Here is an 18,626-nt window from a genome sequence, read left to right on the forward strand (position 1 = left end):
GGGATGGAGAGAACAAAGGAGGAGGGAGAGAGGAAGTTTGGGAGAGTTTTGAAAAGTTTTGAGAAAGAGGGATGAGAGGAATATTCACTTCTCCCTCCTCTCTGGTCATCACGATGGCCCAGCGATAGAGTTGCTGCCTCACGGCGCCAGAGACCCGGGTTCAATCCCGACCGCTCCACCAAGGTGTACAAGTGAAATAGTGTTACAAACCCCACCATCGCTGGCGCTGTGCTTGCGATTCCAGAGGCTTTGGTGGTGTGTGTGGGGGGGGGGGGATTAATATGCAAGTGAGGTTTATATTAGTTGTGGAGAGGACCTCCTATTCTTTGCCCGCTGACCCTGGTCACTCCACCGCCCTCCTGCAGCCCGCATTCGTTGCCTTACCTGCAGCCTGGACTCAGCACCGGGCCTAAAGTTTCCCCGCTGCAGACTCCAACTCCCCTGAGTTTAACTGCACTGGGTCCTCGTGCTAGTCCCCAAACCCTGATAATCTCAGTGGCTGTTCCAATGGGTCTTCCCCATCCCCTTCAAACCATGTGACCCCACCCACACTACAGTCCTCATACCCCCCAACCCCCTGACCACCCACCACTCCCCCCCACCAGACATCGCCTCGGCCTCAGTCCACTCACCTGCCTTCCTCCGGCCCCAAACCCCATCCCCGCCGTGTGTTCATCATCCCCACTGACCTCTACCTCTCCGACACCGAACGGTCTGTCCTCTGCAAAGGCCTCACCTTTGTCCCCCTCTGTCCCCACCTCAATGAGTTCCTCGTCCGCCGTGATTTGTAGCTCTTCTTCCGTCGCCTCCGACTCACACCGTTCCTCCATGCGAACGAGTCCTCGCCCCCATTGATGATCCCTTTTCCCGTCTCCAACGGACCCCCTCCTCGTGGACCACCCTCATGGCCATTGGTTCAATGAAATTTGGGGGTCACCATCCGATGTCGGAACGGGAGAACATTCTCAGTGGCTTGGACTTCTGAATCTGCCACTTCTGACCGGAGACCGCGGCCCCCGAAGTCCACAGGCTGAGCTGGGTGGAGATTCACGCTGGCGGCCCTCGGCAAAGGGATCCCAGGGATCCACGATGTTGAAATCAGCGCAGCCCGAGGCTGGGAGCTCCGCAAACCACAGTTCCGTGAGTTGAAGCAGCAGGCCCAACACTCCAGAGCTTCAAACGGCGATCCATGTAAGGCATCGCCCGCTCCATGGTGAATCCAATATGTATTTTAAAACCAACTGTTTAATGACAACATACAGTAGGATCTAATAGTGTCACACTGTCACTGTCAGGTAGTCATGGTCCCCAGATGGAGTCACAGATGGAGCAGCAGGACACCAGACACCTTTGGCGGGGGCTACGGACTGTAACCAATTACTGGAGCAGCCCCCCCTCAACCGGAAGTGCCGGCACCTCCCTCGCTGATGACTTGAACTCCTTCTACGCTCGATTCGAGTCGGGCAACATCACCCCAGGTTTGCCGGCTAACGACAACACCGCCAGCCTGCTGGCTAACGATGCTGAAGGGAGGTCCATCGCTGGGGATGTGCACACATGCTCATTGTCCGAGCACGACGTGAGGAGGGCCCTGACACGGGTGAACACGAGGAAAGCTGTAGGCCCAGATGGCATCTCGGGGTGAGTACTTAAGTCCTGTGCTACGCAGCTAGCTCCAGTGCTCACTACAATATTCAACCTCTTCCTGGCCAAGTCCGTGGTCCCTGCCTGCTTCAAAAGATTCATTATTGTACCTCAAGCCAAGTCAAGTCATTTTTATTTCTATAGCACATCTAAAAAACATCTCTCGTTGGCCAAAGTGCTTTACATTGGTATAAGAATAGTATAACAAACAACAGTGGTTCATAGATTAAATACAAACATCACTACATACATATAGCCCTCACTCAGAGGACGTCAAGAAAGGCTTGGGAGTAGAGGTGAGTTTTTAGTCTCGACTTAAAGGAGTCGATGGAGGGGGCAGTTCTGGTGGGAAGAGGGATGCTGTTCCACAGTCTAGGAGCTGCAACCGCAAAGGCGCGGTCACCCCTGAGCTTATGCCTAAACCGCGGGGTGTTCAGTAAACCCAAGTCGGCCGATCTGAGGGACCTGGAGGTGGAGTGGTGGGTAAGCAGACTTTTGATGTAGGTGGGGGCAAGCACAGTGAGGGCTTTGTAGAGATAGAGGAGGGTCTTGAAATTTATTCGGAACCGCACAGGGAGTCAGTGGAGAGAGGCCAGGATCGGGGTGATGTGGTCCCTTTTTCGGGTGCCCGTCAGGAGTCTCGCTGCGGCGTTTTGGACCAGTTGCAGGCGGGACAGGGAAGATTGGCTGATGCCAGTGTAAAGGGAGTTGCAGTAATCTAGGTGGGAGGAGATGAATGTGTGGATGATCTTTTCCAGGTCATCAAACTGGAGGAAAGTTTTTATTTTAGCTATCGTCCGAAGCTGGAAGAAGCTAGCTTTTACCACGGCATTGACTTGTTTGTCAAATTTCAATGCTGAGTCAAATATGACGCCAGGGTTTTTGACGTGAGGTTTGAGAAGTGGGGTAAGGCTTCCAAGGCTGCCTGCTATCGTTTTGATTGAGTCCGAGGGGCTGAGAAGGATGACCTCAGACTTAATCTCGTTTAGTTGGAGGAAGTTCTGGGCCATCCAGCACTTTATATCCTCGAGGCAGTAGGTAAGTTTAAGCAGATTTGGTTGTTTTTTGGGCTTCAGGGGGAGATAGAGTTGGGTATCGTCTATGTAGCAATGGAAGGAAATGCTGTGCCTTTCAATGACTTGGCCTAAGGGGAACATATACAGGGAGAAGAGAATGGGGCCAAAGATGGAACTTTGTGGAACCCCGCAGCAGAGGCTAGCTGGGGAAGAGAAAGAGTTGCCTATGTTTGTAGAGAAACTCCTACCTTTGAGGTAGGAGATGAGCCAGCTCGGTACAGGGCCATCAATACCAACCCCGTACTGGAGACGGTCAATTAGAATGGTGTGGTCGACAGTATCAAATGCTGCGCTGAGATCAAGAAGGAGCAGGATTGCACAGTCGCCGGAGTCAACGGTGAGCAGTACCTGTACCTAAAAATGCCTCCCCAGCCTGTCTGAATGACTACTGTCCGGTGGCCCTCACCTCGGTAGTCATGAAATGCTTTGAGTGGCTGGTGAAGAAACAAATCTGCGCCTTACTCCCTCGCAACATGGACCCGTTACAATTCGCATTCCGTCCGAACAGATCCACGGACGATGCGGTCTCCCAGGTTTTGCACACCTCTCTCTCATCTTGACAGCCAGAAGGGGGGCTACGTGAGGATGCTGTTCATACCATATAACCATATAACAATTACAGCACGGAAACAGGCCATCTCGACCCCTCTAGTCCGTGCCGAACACATAGTCTCCCCTAGTCCCATATACCTGCGCTCAGACCATAACCCTCCATTCCTTTCCCATCCATATAACTATCCAATTTATTTTTAAATGATAAAAACGAACCTGCCTCCACCACCTTCACTGGAAGCTCATTCCACACAGCTACCACTCTCTGCGTAAAGAAGTTCCCCCTCATGTTACCCCTAAACTTCAGTCCCTTAATTCTCAAGTCATGTCCCCTTGTTTGAATCTTCCCTACTCTCAGTGGGAAAAGCTTTTCCACGTCAACTCTGTCTATCCCTCTCATCATTTTAAAAACCTCTATCAAGTCCCCCCTTAACCTTCTGCGCTCCAGAGAATAAAGACCTAACTTATTCAACCTTTCTCTGTAACTTAGTTGCTGAAACCCAGGCAACATTCTAGTAAATCTCCTCTGTACTCTCTCTATTTTGTTGACATCCTTCCTATAATTAGGCGACCAAAATTGTACACCATACTCCAGAATTGGCCTCACCAATGCCTTGTACAATTTTAACATTACATCCCAACTTCTATACTCAATGCTCTGATTTATAAAGGCCAGCACACCAAAAGCTTTCTTTACCACCCTATCTACATGAGATTCCACTTTCATGGAACTGTGCACAGTTATTCCCAGATCCCTCTGTTCACCTACATTCTTCAATTCCCTACCATTTACCATGTACGTCCTATTTTGATTTGTCCTGCCAAGATGTAGCACCTCACACTTATCAGCATTAAACTCCATCTGCCATCTTTCAGCCCACTCTTCCAACTGGCATAAATCTCTCTGTAGACTTTGAAACTCTTCTTCATTACCCGCAACCCCACCTATCTTAGTATCATCTGCATACTTACTAATCCAATTTACCACACCATCGTCCAGATCATTGATGTACATGACAAACAACAGTGGACCCAACACAGATCCCTGTGGCACCCCACTCGTCACTGGCCTCCAACCTGACAAACAACCATCCACCATTACTCTCTGGCATCTCCCATTCAGCCACTGTTGAATCCATCTTGCTACTCCACCATTAATACCCAACCATTGAACCTTCTTAACCAACCTTCCATGAGGAACCTTGTCAAAGGCCTTACTGAAGTCCATATACACAACATCCACTGCTTTACCCTCATCAATTTCCCGAGTAACATCTTCAAAAAATTCAAGAAGATTAGTTAAACATGACCTTCCAGGCACAAATCCATGTTGACTGTTCCTAATCAGACCCTGTTTATCCAGATGCTTATATATATTATCTCTAAGTATTCTTTCCATTAATTTGCCCACCACTGACGTCAAACTAATAGGTCTATAATTGCTAGGTTTACTCTTAGACCCCTTTTTAAACAATGGAACAACATGCGCAGTACGCCAATCCTCCGGCACTATTCCCGTTTCTAATGACATTTGAAATATTTCTGCCATAGCCCCTGCTATTTCTACACTAACTTCCCTCAATGTCCTAGGGAATATCCTGTCCGGACCTGGAGACTTATCCACTTTTATATTTCTCAAAAGTGTCAGTACTTCCTCTTCTTTGATCCTCATAGTTTCCATAGCTACTCTACTTGTTTCCCTTACCTCACATAATTCAATATCCTTTTCCTTGGTGAATACCGAAGAAAAGAAACTGTTCAATATCTCCCCCATCTCTTTTGGCTCTGCAGATAGTTGGCCACTCTGACTCTCTAATGGACCAATTTTATCCCTAGTTATCCTTTTGCTATTAATATAGCGGTAGAAACCCTTCGGATTTACTTTTACCTTACTTGCCAAAGCAACCTCATATCTTCTTTTAGCTTTTCTAATTTCTTTCTTAAGATTCTTTTTACATTCTTTATACTCCTCAAGCACCTCATTTACTCCATGCTGCCTATAACTATTGTAGATATCCCTCTTTTTTCGAACCAAGTGTCCAATTTCCCTTGAAAACCATGGCTCTTTACAATTTTTACGATTTCCTTTCAACCGAACAGGGACATAAAGATTCTGTACTCTTAAAATTTCACCTTTGAATGTACTCCATTTCTCTTCCACATCTTTCCCATAAAACAAACTGTCCCAATTTACTCCTTTTAAATCCTTTCGCATCTCCTCAAAGTTAGCCTTCCTCCAATCAAAAATCTCAACCCTAGGTCCAGTTTTGTCCCTCTCCATAATTATATTGAAACTAATGGTATTGTGATCACTGGACCCGAACTGTTCCCCAACGCATACCTCTGCCACCTGACCCATCTCATTTCCTAACAGGAGGTCCAGTACCGCCCCTTCTCTAGTAGGTACTTCTATGTATTGTTGCAAAAAACTATCCTGCACACATTTTACAAACTCCAACCCATCCAGCCCATTTACAGAATGTGTTTCCCAGTCTATGTGTGGAAAATTGAAATCTCCCACAATCACTACCTTGTGCTTACTACTAATATCTGCAATCTCCTTACATATTTGCTCTTCCAATTCTCGCTCCCCATTTGGCGGTCTATAATACACCCCTATAAGTGTTGCTACCCCTTTCCCATTTCTTAGTTCCACCCAAATAGCCTCCCTAGACGAGCCCTCTAATCTATCCTGCCAAAGCACTGCTGTAATATCTTCCCTGATAAGCAATGCAACACCTCCACCTCTTGCCCCTCCAATTCTATCACACCTGAAGCAACGAAATCCTGGAATATTTAGTTTCCAATCACAGCCCTCCTGCAACCATGTTTCACTGATCGCCACAACATCATACTTCCAGGTGTCAATCCAGGCTCTAAGTTCATCCACTTTTCTTACAATGCTCCTAGCATTAAAATATACACATTTAAGAAACCCACCCTCTCTTATTCTCTGATTATTTTCTTTTTCTTCTCTCTCCCCTACATTTTGGGTCAGAGTGCTACCATTCTCTGCCCCCTGCTTCACACACTGACTGCTAGCTTTCCCAATTTGAGTCCCTCCCCCCAACCATACTAGTTTAAAGTCTCCCCAGTAGCCTTTGCAAATCTCCCCGCCAGGATATTGGTCCCCCTTGAGTTCAAGTGCAACCCGTCCTTTCTGTACAGGTCGCACCTTCCCCAAAAGAGGTCCCAATGATCCAGAAACTTGAATCCATACCCACTGCACCAGTCCCTCATCCACGCATTTATCCTCCACCTCGCTCCATTCCTACTCTCACTGTCGCGTGGCACAGGCAGTAATCCTGAGATTGTTACCTTTCCAGTCCTTCTCCTTAACTCTCTACCTAACTCCCTAAATTCTTCTTTCAGGGCCTCTTCTCTTTTTTTACCTATGTCGTTGGTACCTATATGCACCACAACCTCAGGCTCCTCTCCCTCCCATTTCAGGATTTCTTGGACACGTTCAGACACATCCCTGACCCTGGCACCAGGGAGGCAAACTACCATCCGGGACTCCTGTCTGCGTCCACAGAATCGCCTATCCGACCCCCTGACTATAGAGTCCCCTATTACAATTGCCCTCCCCTTCTTTTCCTTACCCTTCTGAGCAACCGGACCGGTCTTTGTGCCAGAGGCCCGGCCGCCGTCGCTGCCCCCAGGTAGGCTGTCTCCCCCACCCTTACTCAAGCATGAGTACTTATTTTCAAGGTGTACAGCCACCGGGGTACTCACCAGTCCCTGCCTCTGCCCGTTGCCCTTCCTAACTGTGACCCAGTTTTCTGTCTCCCGTGGTCTTGGAGTGACCACCTCCCTGTAACTCCTTTCTATGACCTCCTCGCTCTCCCTGAGCAGACAAAGGTCATCGAGTTGCTGTTCCAGGTTCCTGACACGGTCCCTTAGGAGCCCCATCTCGACGCACCTTGCGCAGATGTGGAAGTCTGGAGGGCACTCCGACTCCATGACCTCCCACATCTGACATCCAGAACAGTAAACTGCCCTGGCCCTCATTCTCCCCCTTATCCAAATACAATAAAGCCTTAAAATTACAATACAAATATAATACAAGCCAATCAGCAGCTTCCGCTGGTACTCTTCCACCAATCAGAGGCTTCCACCAGAATCAGAATCCTTCTCTGGAAGTGAGATGGAACGTTGCAGATTTGGGTTCCTCACAGCTCCAGGTAAGTCCTCCTCTCACCAACGGCTCCCCGGGCCTCTGTAGAAGCAAACCCCGCGCTGTATTTATACTCACAGCTCCAGGTAAGTCCTCCTCTCACCAACGGCTCCCCGGGCCTCTGTAGAAGCAAACCCCGCGCTGTATTTATACTTACAGCTCCAGGTAAGTCCTCCTCTCACCAACGGCTCCCCGGGCCTCTGTAGAAGCAAACCCCGCGCTGTATTTATACTCACAGCTCCAGGTAAGTCCTCCTCTCACCAACGGCTCCCCGGGCCTCTGTAGAAGCAAACCCCGCGCTGTATTTATACTCACAGCTCCAGGTAAGTCCTCCTCTCACCAACGGCTCCCCGGGCCTATGTAGAAGCAAACCCCGCGCTGTATTTATACTCACAGCTCCAGGTAAGTCCTCCTCTCACCAACGGCTCCCCGGGCCTCTGTAGAAGCAAACCCCGCGCTGTATTTATACTCACAGCTCCAGGTAAGTCCTCCTCTCACCAACGGCTCCCCGGGCCTCTGTAGAAGCAAACCCAGCGCTGTATTTATACTCACAGCTCCAGGTAAGTCCTCCTCTCACCAACGGCTCCCCGGGCCTCTGTAGAAACAAACCCCGCACTGTATTTATACTCACAGCTCCAGGTAAGTCCTCCTCTCACCAACGGCTCCCCGGGCCTCTGTAGAAGCAAACCCCGCGCTGTATTTATACTCACAGCTCCAGGTAAGTCCTCCTCTCACCAACGGCTCCCCGGGCCTCTGTAGAAGCAAACCCAGCGCTGTATTTATACTCACAGCTCCAGGTAAGTCCTCCTCTCACCAACGGCTCCCCGGGCCTATGTAGAAGCAAACCCCGCGCTGTATTTATACTCACAGCTCCAGGTAAGTCCTCCTCTCACCAACGGCTCCCCGGGCCTCTGTAGAAGCAAACCCCGCGCTGTATTTATACTCACAGCTCCAGGTAAGTCCTCCTCTCACCAACGGCTCCCCGGGCCTCTGTAGAAGCAAACCCCGCGCTGTATTTATACTCACAGCTCCAGGTAAGTCCTCCTCTCACCAACGGCTCCCCGGGCCTCTGTAGAAACAAACCCCGCACTGTATTTATACTCACAGCTCCAGGTAAGTCCTCCTCTCACCAACGGCTCCCCGGGCCTCTGTAGAAGCAAACCCCGCGCTGTATTTATACTCACAGCTCCAGGTAAGTCCTCCTCTCACCAACGGCTCCCCGGGCCTCTGTAGAAGCAAACCCAGCGCTGTATTTATACTCACAGCTCCAGGTAAGTCCTCCTCTCACCAACGGCTCCCCGGGCCTCTGTAGAAGCAAACCCCGCGCTGTATTTATACTCACAGCTCCAGGTAAGTCCTCCTCTCACCAACGGCTCCCCGGGCCTCTTTAGAAGCAAACCCCGCACTGTATTTATACTCACAGCTCCAGGTAAGTCCTCCTCTCACCAACGGCTCCCCGGGCCTCTGTTGAAGCAAACCCCGCGCTGTATTTATACTCACAGCTCCAGGTAAGTCCTCCTCTCACCAACGGCTCCCCGGGCCTCTGTAGAAGCAAACCCCGCGCTGTATTTATACTCACAGCTCCTGGTAACTCCTCCTCTCATTAACGGCTCCCCGGGCCTCTGTAGAAGCAAACCCCGCGCTGTATTTATACTCACAGCTCCAGGTAAGTCCTCCTCTCACCAACGGCTCCCCGGGCCTCTGTAGAAGCAAACCCCGCGCTGTATTTATACTCACAGCTCCAGGTAAGTCCTCCTCTCACCAACGGCTCCCCGGGCCTCTGTAGAAGCAAACCCCGCGCTGTATTTATACTCACAGCTCCAGGTAAGTCCTCCTCTCACCAACGGCTCCCCGGGCCCCTGTAGAAGCAAACCCCGCGCTGTATTTATACTCGCAGCTCCAGGTAAGTCCTCCTCTCACCAACGGCTCCCCGGGCCTCTGTAGAAGCAAACCCCGCGATGTATTTATACTCACAGCTCCAGGTAAGTCCTCCTCTCACCAACGGCTCCCCGGACCTCTGTAGAAGCAAACCCCGCGCTGTATTTATACTCACAGCTCCAGGTAAGTCCTCCTCTCACCAACGGCTCCCCGGGCCTCTGTAGAAGCAAACCCCGCGCTGTATTTATACTCACAGCTCCAGGTAAGTCCTCCTCTCACCAACGTCTCCCCGGGCCTCTGTAGAAGCAAACCCAGCGCTGTATTTATACTCACAGCTCCAGGTAAGTCCTCCTCTCACCAACGGCTCCCCGGGCCTCTGTAGAAGCAAACCCCGCGCTGTATTTATACTCACAGCTCCAGGTAACTCCTCCTCTCACCAACGCCTCCCCGGGCCTCTGTAGAAGCAAACCCCGCGCTATGTTTATACTCACAGCTCCAGGTAAGTCCTCCTCTCACCAACGGCTCCCCGGGCCTCTGTAGAAGCAAACCCCGCGCTGTATTTATACTCACAGTTCCTGGTAACTCCTCCTCTCACCAACGGCTCCCCGGGCCTCTGTAGAAGCAAACCCCGCGCTGTATTTATACTCACAGCTCCAGGTAAGTCCTCCTCTCACCAACGGCTCCCCGGGCCTCTGTAGAAGCAAACCCCGCGCTGTATTTATACTCGCAGCTCCAGGTAAGTCCTCCTCTCACCAACGGCTCCCCGGGCCTCTGTAGAAGCAAATCCCGCGCTGTATTTATACTCACAGCTCCAGGTAAGTCCTCCTCTCACCAACGGCTCCCCGGGCCTCTGTAGAAGCAAACCCCGCGCTGTATTTATACTCACAGCTCCAGGTAAGTCCTCCTCTCACCAACGGCTCCCCGGGCCTCTGTAGAAGCAAACCCCGCGCTGTATTTATACTCACAGCTCCAGGTAAGTCCTCCTCTCACCAACGGCTCCCCGGGCCTCTCGGGTATTGTGTGCAGTTTTGGTCCCTTAAGCTGGGCTTGTACACTCTGGAGTCTAGAAGGATGAGAGGGCATCTCATTGAGACATATATGAGATTATTAAGGGTTTGGACACGATAGTGGCAGGAAACATGTTCCCGATGTTGGGGGAGTCCGGAACCAGGGGCCACACACACACACACACACACACACACAGTTTAAGAATAAGGGGTTGGCCATTTAGAACGGAGACGAGGAAACACTTTTCCACCCAGAGAGTTGTGAGTCTGTGGAATTCTCTGCCTCAGAGGGCGGTACAGGCCGGTTCTCTGGAGATAATTCTTTCAAGAGAGAGCTAGATAGGGCTCTTAAAGATAGCGAGAGAGAGTCAGGGGAGAAGGCAGGAATGGGGTACTGATTGTGGATGATCAGCCATGATCACAGTGAATGGCGGTGCTGGCTTGAAGGGCCGAATGGCCTACTCCTGCACCTATTGTCTATTGGATATTGATATAAGTACATCATAGAAACAAAGAAACATAGAAACATAGACAATAGGTGCAGTAGTAGAGGCCATTCGGCCCTTCGAGACAGCACCGCCATTCAATATGATCATGGCTGATCATCCAACTCAGTACCCTGTACCTGCCTTCTCCCCATACCCCCTGATCCCTTTAGCCACAAGGGCCACATCTAACTCCCTCTTAAATATAGCCAATTAATTGTGGCCTCAACTACCATCTGTGGCTGAAAATTCCACAGATTCACCCCTCTCTGTGTGTGAAAAAAAGTTTTTCTCATCTCGGTCCTAAAAGATTTCCCCCTTATCCTTAAACTGTGACCTCTTGTTCTGGACTTCCCCAACATCGGGAACAATCTTCCTGCATCTAGCCAGTCCAACCCCTAAAGAATTTTGTAAGTTTCTATAAGATCACCCCTCAATCTTCTAAATTCTAGCGAGTACAAGCCGAGTCTATCCAGTCTTTCTTCATATGAAAGTCACCAAGGCCCCGTACAACTACAGTAGAACCTCCCTGCTCCTATACTCAACTCCTCTTGTTATGAAGGCCAACTGGCCAAAACTGTACGAAATACTCCAGGTGTGGTCTCACCAGGGCCCTGTAAAACTGCAGAAGGACCTCTTTGCACCTGTACTCAACTCCTCTTGTTATGAAAGCCAACAGGACAAAACTGCACGCAATACTCCAGGTGTGGTCTCACCAGGGACCTGCACAACTGCAGAAGGACCTCTTTGCTCCTATACTCAACTCCTCTTGTTATGAAGGCCAACAGGCCAAAACTGCACACAATACTCCAGGTCTCACCAGGGCCCTGTCAAATGCAGAAGGACCTCTTTGCTCCTATCGACTGAATACCCTGGGTACTATAACACACACGCCCTGTTCTGCCTGGTTAAATCTATTTTTAATTTTTACACAGTTACACATCTTGTTGCTCTATTCGTACGACTCTTGGTTAATCAAATTCCGTGCAAGTTGCACACTTAGCTCATAAATTAACTGCAATTTCATTTGCACACTAGCCCTGTGTTTGGTTTAGAGATACAGTGCGGAAACAGGAGGCAAAAGTCGGCCATCTTGAACCAGGCCCCAAACTCTCGCCCTCCTCTCCCTGCTTCAACTATTCCCTTTTTACTTCAGAGATACAGCGCGGAAACAGGCCCTTCCCCACCGAGTGCGTGCTAGCCCGACCAGCGATCCCCGTTCTCACACTAGAAACATAGACAATAGGTGCAGGAGTAGAGGCCATTCGGCCCTTCGAGCCTGCACCATTCGCCATTCAATATGATCATGGCTGATCATCCAACTCAGTATCCTGTACCTGCCTTCTCTCCATACCCCCTGATCCCTTTAGCCACAAGGGCCACATCTAACTCCCTCTTAAATATAGCCAATGAACTGGCCTCAACTACCTTCTGTGGCAGAGAATTCCACAGATTCACCACTCTCTGTGTGGGAAAAAAATGTTTTTACTTCAGAGATACAGCGCGGAAACAGGCCCTTCGGCCCCACCGAGTCCGTGCCGACCAGCGATCCCCGCATACTAACACTATCCTACACACACACACACACACACATACACACATACACACATACACACACACACACACACACACACACACACACACACACACACACACACACACACACACACACACACACACACACACACACACTCACACACACACGCACACACACACACGGCAAAAATAATCTAGAATTAAATGTCGACCCGTTCACACACTAGTTTAGTTTGGAGATACAGAAACTGGCCCTTCGGCCCATCCAGTCCCTTCTGTCCCATCGATCGCCCGTTCACACACTAGTTTAGTTTGGAGATACAGAAACTGGCCCTTCGGCCCATCCAGTCCCTTCTGTCCCATCGATCACCCGTTCGGCCGTAAGAAGTTCGAACTTACCGTCCACAGCGCCAACTTCAGGCCGGATGCCGTCACTGCAGCCTGACCACCGGCAACAGCGCCTCCTTCCGGTTGGATGCCGTCACTGCAGCCTGAGCACCGGTTGCAGCGCCACATTCAGGCCAGAGGCTGTTACTGCAACACTATACTGCACTATGGACACTGGACAATTTGAACTTTGGACACTGTTTGCACTGTCATTTGGCTTGTTACTGTTCATTTTGTGTTCACTGCTTTTCCACACCAGGTTCAGGAATTGGTTTGTTTAATTTATTTCCTTTTTTCCCCCTCATCGTAGCTGGGGCCGTTTACACAGGACACTCTCCCTAAGCTGGTCGAGGAGATGCGAGTGTGTCTCTTCTGTCCGTCGGTTTCTGTATCGGTCTCCTCGCACCCCTCGGTACCTCGGGATCGCCCACGCAGAGCGTCACTGCGCCCGTGGAGCCTTCGTCCCGACTCACGCTCGGGGTGTTCCAGACCTAATATGCTATTCCTTCCTGGAAAGGAAGGACATTAGTTTGGAGGATGTGGAATCGGTATGGGTAGAGCTGCGAAACATTAAGGGACAGAAAACGCTGGTGGGTGTTGTGTACAGGCCACCTAACAGTAGTAGTGAAGTTGGAGATGGTATCAAACAGGAAATTAGAAATGCGTGCGACAAAGGCAAAACCGTTATAATGGGTGACTTCAATCTACATATAGATTGGGTGAATCAAATTGGCAGGGGTGCTGAGGAAGAGGATTTCTTGGAATGTATGCAGGATAGTTATCTAAATCAACATGTAGAGGAACCAACGAGAGAGCAGGCTATTTTAGACTGGGTATTGAGTAATGAGGAAGGGTTAGTTAGCAGTCTTGTTGTACGTGCCCCCTTGGGCAAGAGTGACCATAATATGGTTGAGTTCTTCATTAGGATGGAGAGTGACATTGTTAATTCAGAAACAATGGTTCTGAACTTAAAGAAAGGTAACTTTGAGGGTATGAGACGTGAATTGGCCAAGATTGTCTGGCAAATAATTCTAAAAGGGTCGACGGTAGATATGCAATGGAAGACATTTAAAGACACCATGGATGAACTACAAAAATTGTTCATCCCAGTTTGGCATAAGAATAAATCAGGGAAGGTAGTACAACCGTGGATAACAAGGGAAATCAGGGATAGTAACAAAGCGAAGGATGAGGCGTTCAAACTAGCCAGAAAAAGCAGCATACCGGAGGACTGGGAGAAATTCAGAGACCAGCAGAGGAGGACAACGGGCTTAATGAGGAATGGAAAAATAGATTATGAAAGAAAACTGGCAGGGAACATAAAAACTGACTGCAAAAGTTTTTATAGATATGTGAAAAGAAAGAGATTAGTTAAAACAAATGTAGGTCCCTTGCAGTCAGAAACAGGTGAGTTGATCATGGGGAACAAGGATATGGCGGACCAATTGAATAACTACTTTGGTTCCGTCTTCACTAAGGAAGACATAAATAATCTGCCGGAAATAGCAGGGGACCGCGGGTCAAAGGAGTTGGAGGAATTGAGTGAAATCCAGGTTAGCCGGGAAGTGGTGTTGGGTAAATTGAATGGATTAAAGGCCGATAAATCCCCAGGGCCGGATAGGCTGCATCCCAGAGTACTTAAGGAAGTAGCTCCAGAAATAGTGGATGCATTAGTAATAATCTTTCAAAACTCTTTAGATTCTGGAGTAGTTCCTGAGGATTGGCGGGTAGCAAACGTAACCCCACTTTTTAAGAAGGGAGGGAGAGAGATAACGGGGAATTACAGACCAGTTAGTCTAACATCGGTAGTGGATAAACTACTAGAGTCAGTTAATAAAGATGGGATAGCAGCACATTTGGAAAGTGGTGAAATCATTGGACAAAGTCAGCATGGATTTACGAAAGGTAAATCATGTCTGACGAAACTTATAGAATTTTTCGAGGATGTAACTAGTAGCGTGGATAGGGGAAAACCAGTGGATGTGGTGTATCTGGACTTCCAGAAGGCTTTCGATAAGGTCCCACATAAGAGATTAGTATACAAACTTAAAGCACACGGCATTGGGGGTTCAGTATTGATGTGGATAGAGAACTCGCTGGCAAACAGGAAGCAAAGAGTAGGAGTAAACGGGTCCTTTTCACAATGGCAGGCAGTGACTAGTGGGGTACCGCAAGGCTCAGTGCTGGGACCCCAGCTATTTACAATATATATTAATGATCTGGATGAGGGAATTGAAGGCAATATCTCCAAGTTTGCGGATGACACTAAGTTGGGGGGCAGTGTTAGCTGTGAGGAGGATGCTAGGAGACTGCAAGGTGACTTGGATAGGCTGGGTGAGTGGGCAAATGTTTGGCAGATGCAGTATAATGTGGATAAATGTGAGGTTATCCATTTTGGTGGCAAAAACAGGAAAGCAGACTATTATCTAAATGGTGGCCGACTAGGAAAAGGGGAGATGCAGCGAGACCTGGGTGTCATGGTACACCAGTCATTGAAAGTAGGCATGCAGGTGCAGCAGGCAGTGAAGAAAGCGAATGGTATGTTAGCTTTCATAGCAAAAGGATTTGAGTATAGGAGCAGGGAGGTTCTACTGCAGTTGTACAGGGTCTTGGTGAGACCACACCTGGAGTATTGCGTACAGTTTTGGTCTCCAAATCTGAGGAAGGACATTATTGCCATAGAGGGAGTGCAGAGAAGGTTCACCAGACTGATTCCTGGGATGTCAGGACTGTCTTATGAAGAAAGACTGGATAGACTTGGTTTATACTCTCTAGAATTTAGGAGATTGAGAGGGGATCTTATAGAAACTTATAAAATTCTTAAGGGGTTGGACAGACTAGATGCAGGAAGATTGCTCCCGATGTTGGGGAAGTCCAGGACAAGGGGTCACAGCTTAAGGATAAGGGGGAAATCCTTTAAAACAGAGATGAGAAGAACTTTTTTCACACAGAGAGTGGTGAATCTCTGGAACTCTCTGCCACAGAGGCTAGTCGAGGCCAGTTCATTGGCTATATTTAAGAGGGAGTTAGATGTGGCCCTTGTGGCTAAGGGGATCAGAGGGTCTATGTTTCCCTCTCCTCACCCATCTTCCTCTGCCACCCATCCCTCTCTCCCCCACCCCCTTCCCTCTCTACCCCATCCCCTACCCTCTCTCCGCCCGCTACCTTCCTCCTACCCCTCTGTCCCTCTTCCATCACTCCCCCTACCCCTCTCCTCCTCCCTCCCCACTCTTCCACCTCTCCCCCTCCACCCTCTCTCCCCACTCTTTCCCCTCTCTCCCCCCCCCCCTCTCCCCCTCCCGCCCTCCTCCCCTACCTCCCCACATCTCTCTCCCCATCCCCCTCTCTCACCCCCTACCCCGCTCTCCTTTCCATCCCAAATCTGTCCCGTTTTCTCCTCCTCCTCTCCCCTCCCTCCCCTTTTCTCACCCCCTCCCCCCACCTGTGTATTTAGGGGGTGGTTAATGTGAGTTTGATGCCGCAGCCCCCCCCCCCCCCCCCGCAAACGTCGTTGAGGAAACAGACCCAACGGGTCTGCACTTGGTCTAGTCTCCTTTAAATTTTGCCCCTCTCACCTTAAAGATATGCCCTTTTGTATTTGGTATTTCAAATCTGGGAAAAGAATTCTGTCTCCCCTATCTATGCCTCTCATAATGTTATATACTTCTACTAAGTCTCGCATAAAACCCCTGGCATTCCAGAGAACACAATCCAAGTCTATCCATCTCTCTGTTCATCAATGCTGTTAAGAGTCTTGCCATTAATTGTATAATTTCTCCTTACATTTGACCTCCCAGAGTGCAACACTTGCTCGGATTAGACTATCTGACATATCTCCATTTCTGTAGCTGATCTATGTGCCGCGGTATAATTTGACAGCCTTCTAGACAGTCCGCGACTCCATAGATCTTGGTGTAATTTGTAAATTTACTAACCAACCCATCTGCGTTTATGTCCACGTCATTTATATATATCACAAACAGCAGAGGTCCCAGCAGATCACTGCGGAACTCCACTGGTCAGAGCTCCAGCCTGAACATGATATTTCCTCCACAACCCTCTGTCTTCTATCAGTAAGCCAGTTATGAATCTATACAACAAAGTCATTGTTAGCCCCATGCATCTTAATCTTCTGGATCAGCTCCGTATGTGGACCTTTATCATGCATTACCATCCACACTCTACCCTCATCGATCACATCCTTGATCAAGTTAGTAAGACATGGCATGCTGCATACAAAGACAAGCTGACTGTCTCTCATTAACCCATTCCCTTCCAGGTGAGAGTAAATCCTATCCCGTAGAATCCTCCCTACCATTGACGCGAGGCTCACCGGCTATTGTTTCATTCTACTTCACCTACTTAGATAAAGGAACATTAGCTTCTCTCCAGACCTTGGCTGTGGCTAGAGAAGATGCAACGGTATTTGTTAAGGTTCCCGGAATCTCCTCTCTTGCCTCAATAACCTGGGATATTGCCTCACATCCTGGGGATTCATCCACGTTAATGCTCTTCAAGATCCCCCACACCTCTGCTTTCTTAAACTCACATTGCCCTTGCATACGAGTGTTCTCCACACTGTCCTCCATGTTCCGCTCCTTAGTGAAAACAGATGCAAAGTGCATGTTTAATGCCTCGCCTACATCGCAAGACCAAGCACAAATTCATATCTTTATCCTCGAGTTACCTTCTTATTTTATATGTCAGTATAAAAGCCTTGGGATTCTCTTTAATTTGACAGCAAAACCTGGCTCTTCTAATTGCCCGCCTGAGTTCTTCCCTCTTTGCTTTATATTCCTCAAAGGCCCCAGGACACGCAGGGTCCGTGTGGGCCACCGGGAGTTAGTGGCGAGGTGTCGACTGTGCCTGGAAACATGGTCACTGGGTTGTCTCCCAGTATGCATCAAGCATCATACAACCCCACTCCCTCCCTCGCAGCTATCCTCCTACTCAATGCACAGTCCCTAGAAAATATGATAGAAACATAGAAACTTCGAAAATAGGTGCAGGAGTAGGCCCTTCGAGCCTGCACCATTCGCCATTCAATATGATCATGGCTGATCATCCAACTCAGTTTCCTGTACCTGCCTTCTCTCCATACCCCGTGATCACTTTAGCCACAAGAGCCACATCTAACTCCCTATTAAATATAGCCAATGAACTGGCCTCAACTACCTTCTGTGGCAGAGAATTCTACAAATTCACCACTCTCTGTGTGAAAAATGTTTTTCTCATCTCGGTCCTTAAAGACGTCCCCCTTATCCTTAAACTGTGACCCCTTGTCCTGGACTTCCCCAATATCGGGAACAATCTTCCTGCATCTAGCCTGTCCAACCCCATAAGAATTTTGTAAGTTTCTACAAGGTGATGTAAGGGCAAGGTTGCTTTACCTGAGAAACAGAGGTGCAGTAGTAGAGCTGCTGCCTCATAGTGCCAGAGATCAGATTTGATCAGTGCTGGCTGTGTGGAGTTTGCACATTCTGTGATCGTGTAGGGTTTATCTGGGTGCACTGGTTTCTTCCCACATTCCTAAGTGGTGAAGGTTTGTAGGTTATCTGCCTACTGTAAATTGTCCCTAGCATATAGCATATAGCATACAGAAGTGGGATCATTCTTGTTTCGCTTGGGCAACTAACAACCCAGGGGTATGAAGCAGTGTTCAAGTCAGATGATTTAGAGTCATAGAAGAAATCTAGATTATGGCAACAAGCCCACTCAGGTAAGACAGCAATTACCCAATATCATGTTGGGAAATTTACAGAGGAACAGTCCAATCCACTAGGTATACAAAAATGCTGGAGAAACTCAGCGGGTGCAGCAGCATCTATGGAGCGAAGGAAATAGGCAACGTTTCTGGCTGAAACCCTTCTACACACTATTCAAT

Source organism: Amblyraja radiata, chromosome 36 (genome assembly GCF_010909765.2).
Source record: "Amblyraja radiata isolate CabotCenter1 chromosome 36, sAmbRad1.1.pri, whole genome shotgun sequence".
NCBI classification, from domain to species: Eukaryota; Metazoa; Chordata; class Chondrichthyes; order Rajiformes; family Rajidae; genus Amblyraja; species Amblyraja radiata.